Genomic DNA, 6000 nt, shown 5'->3' on the forward strand with positions numbered 1-6000 from the left:
AAAAAGTTAATAAATTCGTAAGGCAGGAACGCCCCTTTGTAAAACCATGCTGAGATTCGTTGATTAATTTATGCTTTTCAAGGTGGCTACGAACTGCCTCGGCAATTATTGATTCCATAAATTTTCCCACTATGGAGGTTAGGCTTATTGGTCTATAGTTCGAAGCTAAGGACCTGTCACCTGTTTTGAAAATAGGTATCACATTTGCCATTTTCCACTTATCTGGCACCATGCCAGTTTGTAGTGATATGTTGAAAAGATTAGCCAAAGGTGTGCTAAGCTCCTCTTTACATTCCTTTAGAACCCTTGCATACAGTTCATCAGGGCCTGGGGATTTGTTAGGTTTTAATTTATCTATTTGCCTAAGGACCATGTCACTTGTGACCCTAATAGTACACAGTTTATTATCGTCCTGTTCTACATAATTTATCATTACTGGAATATCGCTGGTATCCTCCTGTGTAAAAACTGAGAGGAAGTATGTGTTAAAAATTCTACACATTTCCTTATCACTGTCAGTGAGCTGACCCGAGGAACTTTTGAGTGGGCCTATCTTGTCCCTGATCTTACTTCTGTATACCTGAAAGAATCCTTTTGGGTTAGTCTTCGATTCTCTTGCAACTTTAACCTCATAATCTCTTTTTGCTTTTCTAATTCCCTTTTTTATTTCTCTCTTTAACTGAATATATCGATTTCTCAATTGCCCCTCTCCTCTTTTGATTTGCCTATATATGCCTCTCTTTTGACCAATCAGATATTTTAATCTATTGTTCATCCATTTAGGATCATTTTTGTTTGATCTGATTTCCCTATTTGGAACATAATTTGACTGAGCAGCTAGAACTATGCCCTGGAAAGCATCATATCGGCAACCATCACCACCTACCTGACCCTTAGTCAGGTCATTCCAGTTCAGCCCACCTAAGTAATTTTTCAGTCCTATGAAATCAGCCAAGCGAAAGTCAGGGACGGAGACTTGATTGCCATTATTAGGGGAATTCCATGATATATTAAAACTGAGTGATTTGTGATCACTTTCCCCAAGCTCATCATTAACCTCAAGATTATTAATTAGTGTTTCCCTACTGGCAAGAACCAAGTCAAGGAGGTTATTTCCCCTAGTTGGCTCTGTCACAAACTGTTTTAAAAAACAATCCTGGATCGTATCAAGAAAGTCACCTGACTCTAAATTTCCTGTCAAATTGCTCCAGTCAATCTGTCTATAGTTGAAATCTCCCATTAGCACAACATTTTCGTATGTAGATGCCTTACGAATTTCGTCCCATAGAAGTTTACTGCACTCCCTATCAAGATTTGGGGCCCTGTAAATCACACCCAAAATTAGTTTTTCTCGGCCCTCGAGAAGCTGTAACCAAACAGATTCAGTGGCTGACGCTTCTAATATAATATCTTGTCTAACACAACAATTTAAATTGTCTCTCACATACATCGCTACTCCACCACCTTTCCTGTTGACCCTGTCAGTGTGGAATAATTTATAGCCTTGTATGTGACATTCAGAGGGCATCTCCCTATCTTTCAGATTGAGCCAGGTCTCTGTTATAGCAATAATATCTATGTCTCCTGCACTTGTAATTAATCTTAGCTCATCTATCTTATTTCTTACACTCCTGCTATTAGTATAGTAAACCTTAAGGGAGCTAGTCCCTTGCTGCCCTCTGCTGTCCCCCTTTGTTTGCTGACCTGATCTATTGTCTTTATTTATAACTTCATGCTGAATGCCTTTTATACATTTACTGTTTCCAACCCAAGTGTTGCAACCTGCTTGTTTCCCACACACACCCATACCTCTATCTTCCATCAGTTTAAAATCATAGGCATTTCACCAATGGCCTTCTCAATCGAGTCTGCAAGTGCTACCACCCCAGCCCCAGAGAGATGTACCCCATCCCTTGCATACATATCATGTTTGCCATAAAAGTTGTTCCAGTTGTCAATGAATGGGATTGCAAGTTCCTTGCAGTATCTGTCTAGCCAGCAATTTACACCAATTGCCCTAGACAACCATTCATTTCCTACTCCCCTTCTAGGCAAGATGCTACATATGATTGGGATCCCTCCCTTAGACTTAATGAAATCTATAGCTGACCTGTACTTATCTAGCAGCTCTTCTCTCCTACCCTTCCCAATATCATTTCCACCAGCACTGAGACAGATAATGGGCTTGCTCCCATTACCTGACATGATATTATCCAGCCTGTTGACAATGTCCCCAACACCAGCTCCAGGGAAGCACACTCTATCTCTCATCTTCTTATTCCTATTACAAAAAGCACGGTCAATGTATCTTACCTGAGAGTCACCAACCACAAGAATGCGCTTACCTCCATTAGCAGGGGCAGTAGTACCCTTACCTTCACTGGCCACTGAAGTACATTCATCCTGAAGAACAGAGAAGCGATTTCCTACCTTCAGATCTTCACTCTTAACTTTCCTTACTCTGATGCGCCTTCCATTACTGTGAACTACTCGCCACTTGTAGCAGGTGCTGGGCTGCACCTCACTGCTGGTAGCCGTTGCTGCCTCCCCAACTACAGCCTCCTCACAGCGAGAGACAGACTGCACCTCGCTGCTAGAAGCCTCATTCCCCACAACTCCAGCCACCTCACACTCTCTCCCAGACCCATTGAGGTGGACCTTCAGCCTCCTAATCTCCTCCTGGAGAAGCAAGACCTCCTCCTTCAACTCTCCAACCTCAATTTTTAAAACACTGCAGAAGCAAGCCATGCTTTGTAACCGTCCACACTAATCCCCAAGGCAGCTCAGGGTCTGTGACCTCACGTGACGACTGAATATGTGGCAACAAAGTGCAAGGAGGCAGAGGAAAGTTTTGTTCCCAAGGGAAACAGAAATAATAGGAAGACCAAAACGAGTCCTTGGTTTACCCGAAGGTGTAGGGAGGCAAAAACTAAGTGCAACAGAGAATGGAAAAGGTACAGGAGGCATAGGACCCAGGAAAACAAGGAGATTAGTAGAAGAGCCAGAAACGAGTATGCATAGATAAGGAGGGAGGCCCAGCGACAGTATGAAAACGACATAGCATCGAAAGTCAAATCTGACCCGAAACTGCTGTATAGCCACATTAGGAGGAAGGCAATAGTCAAGGACCAGGTGATAAGGCTGAGGAAAGAAGGTGGAGAACTCACAAGAAACGATCAAGAGGTATGTGAGGAGCTCAACACGAGATTTAAGGAAGTATTTACAGTAGAGTCAGGAAGGACTCTGGGGGGACAGACCAGATGGGGACACCAGCAAGGAATACACCAACAAGTGTTGGACGACATACATACAGATGAGGAGGAGGTGAAGAAACTGCTAAGGGACATCGATACCTCAAAGGCAATGGGACCGGACAACATCTCCCCGTGGGTCCTTAGAGAGGGAGCAGATATGTTGTGCGTGCCACTTACCACAATCTTCAACACGTCCCTGGAAACTGGGCAACTACCTGAGGTATGGAAGACGGCAAATGTAGTTCCCATTTTTAAAAAAGGAGACAGAAAAGAGGCACTAAACTATAGACCTGTGTCATTGACGTGTATAGTATGCAAAATTATGGAGAAGATTATCAGGAGGAGAGTGGTGGAGCACCTGGAACGGAACAAGAGTATAAATGCCAATCAGCACGGATTCATGGAAGGCAAATCCTGTGTCACAAACCTTCTGGAGTTTTATGATAAAATAACAGAAGTAAGACACGAGAGAGAGGGGTGGGTTGATTGCATCTTCTTGGACTGCAAGAAGGCCTTTGACACAGTTCCTCACAAGAGATTAGTGCAGAAGCTAGAGCATCAGGCACATATAACAGGAAGGGCACTGGAATGGATCAGAGAATACCTGACAGGGAGACAACAACGAGTCATGGTACGTAATGATGTATCACAGTGGGCACCTGTGACGAGCGGGGTCCCACAGGGGTCGGTCCTAGGACCAGTGCTATTTTTGGTATATGTGAACAACATGATGGAAGGGTTAGACTCAGAAGTGTCCCTGTTTGCAGATGATGTGAAGTTAATGAGGAGAATTAAATCTGATGAGGACCAGGCAGGACTTAAAAGAGACCTGGACAGACTGGACACCTGGTCCAGCAAATGGCTTCTCGAATTTAATCCTGCCAAATGCAAAGTCATGAAGATAGGGGAAGGGTACAGAAGACCACAGACCGAGTATAGGCTAGGTGGCCAAAGACTGCAAACCTCACTCAAGGAGAAAGATCTTGGGGTGAGTATAACACCGAGCATGTCTCCGGAAGCACACATCAACCAGATAACTGCTGCAGCATATGGGCGCCTGGCAAACCTGAGAACAGCATTCCGATACCTTAGTAAGGAATCGTTCAAGACACTGTACACCGTGTATGTCAGGCCCATACTGGAGTATGCAGCACCTGTTTGGAACCCACACTTGATAAAGCACGTCAAGAAACTAGAGAAAGTACAAAGGTTTGCGACAAGGTTAGTTCCAGAGCTAAGGGGAATGTCCTATGAAGAAAGATTATGGGAAATCGGCCTGACGACACTGGAGGACAGGAGGGTCAGGGGAGACATGATAACGACATATAAAATACTGCGTGGAATAGACAAGGTGGACAAAGACAGGATGTTCCAGGGAGGGGACACAGAAACAAGAGGCCACAATTGGAAGTTGAAGACACAAATGAGTCAGAGAGATATTAGGAAGTATTTCTTCAGTCATAGAGTTGTAAGGCAGTGGAATAGCCTAGAAAATGACGTAGTGGAGGCAGGAACCATACACAGTTTTAAGACGAGGTTTGATAAAGCTCATGGAGCGGGGAGAGAGAGGGCCCAGTAGCAACCGGTGAAGAGGCGGGGCCAGGAGCTAAGACTCGACCCCTGCAACCACAAATAGGTGAGTACACACACACACACACACACACACACACACACACACACACACACACACACACACACACGATGTATAATCCACCACAGAACTGCAGGAGGCCAAGAGAGGAATATGAAGAGAGCAACAGAGCAATGGTGGACACACTTGCTGAGGTGGCAAGAAGAGCTCACTCCAGCAGAGCAAAGTTGCTGGTTATGGGGGATTTCAACCACAGGGAGATTGACTGGGAAAACCTGGAGCCACATGGGGATCCCGAAACATGGAGAGCCAAGATGTTGGATGTGGTGCTGGAAAACCTCATGCACCAACTTGTTAAGGACACTACCAGAGTGAGAGGGGAGAATGAACCAGCAAGATTGGACCTTGTGTTCACCCTGGGCAGTTCAGACATTGAGGACATCACATATGAGAGTCCCCTAAGAGCTAGTGACCACGTGGTTCTGTGCTTTGAATACATAATAGAGTTGCAAGTGGAGAGAGTAACAGGAGTTGAAGGGAAAAAGCCAGACTATAAAAGAGGGGACTACATAGGATTGAGGAACTTCCTGCATGAGGTTCCGTGAGACAGAGAACTGGCAGGAAAGCCAGTAAATGAAATGATGGAATATGTAACAACAAAATGCAAGGAGGCAGTGGAAAAGTTTATTCCCAAGGGCAACAGAAACAATGGGAAGACCAGAATGAGCCCCTGGTTTACCCGACGGTGTAAGGAGGCAAAAGCAAAGTGCAATAGAGAATGGAAAAAGTACAGAAGGCAGAGAACACATGAAAATAGGGAGATTAGTCGCAGAGCCAGGAACGAGTATGCACAGGTAAGTAGGGAGGCCCAGCGACAATATGAAAATAACATAGCATCGAAAATCAAGACTGACCCGAAACTGTTGTATAGCCACATCAGGAGGAAGACAACAGTCAAAGACCAGGTGATCAGACTGAGGACAGAAGGTGGAGAACTCACAAGAAATGATCAGGAGGTATGTGAGGAACTAAACAGGAGATTTAAGGAAGGTTTTACAGTAGAGACAGGAAGGGCTCTGAGAAGACAGCACAGAAGGGAACATCAAGAGGGAATATACCAACAAGTGTTGGATGACATACGAACAACCGAGGAGG

This window comes from Cherax quadricarinatus, chromosome 28, assembly GCF_038502225.1.
Source record: "Cherax quadricarinatus isolate ZL_2023a chromosome 28, ASM3850222v1, whole genome shotgun sequence".
In the NCBI taxonomy this organism is placed as follows: Eukaryota; Metazoa; Arthropoda; class Malacostraca; order Decapoda; family Parastacidae; genus Cherax; species Cherax quadricarinatus.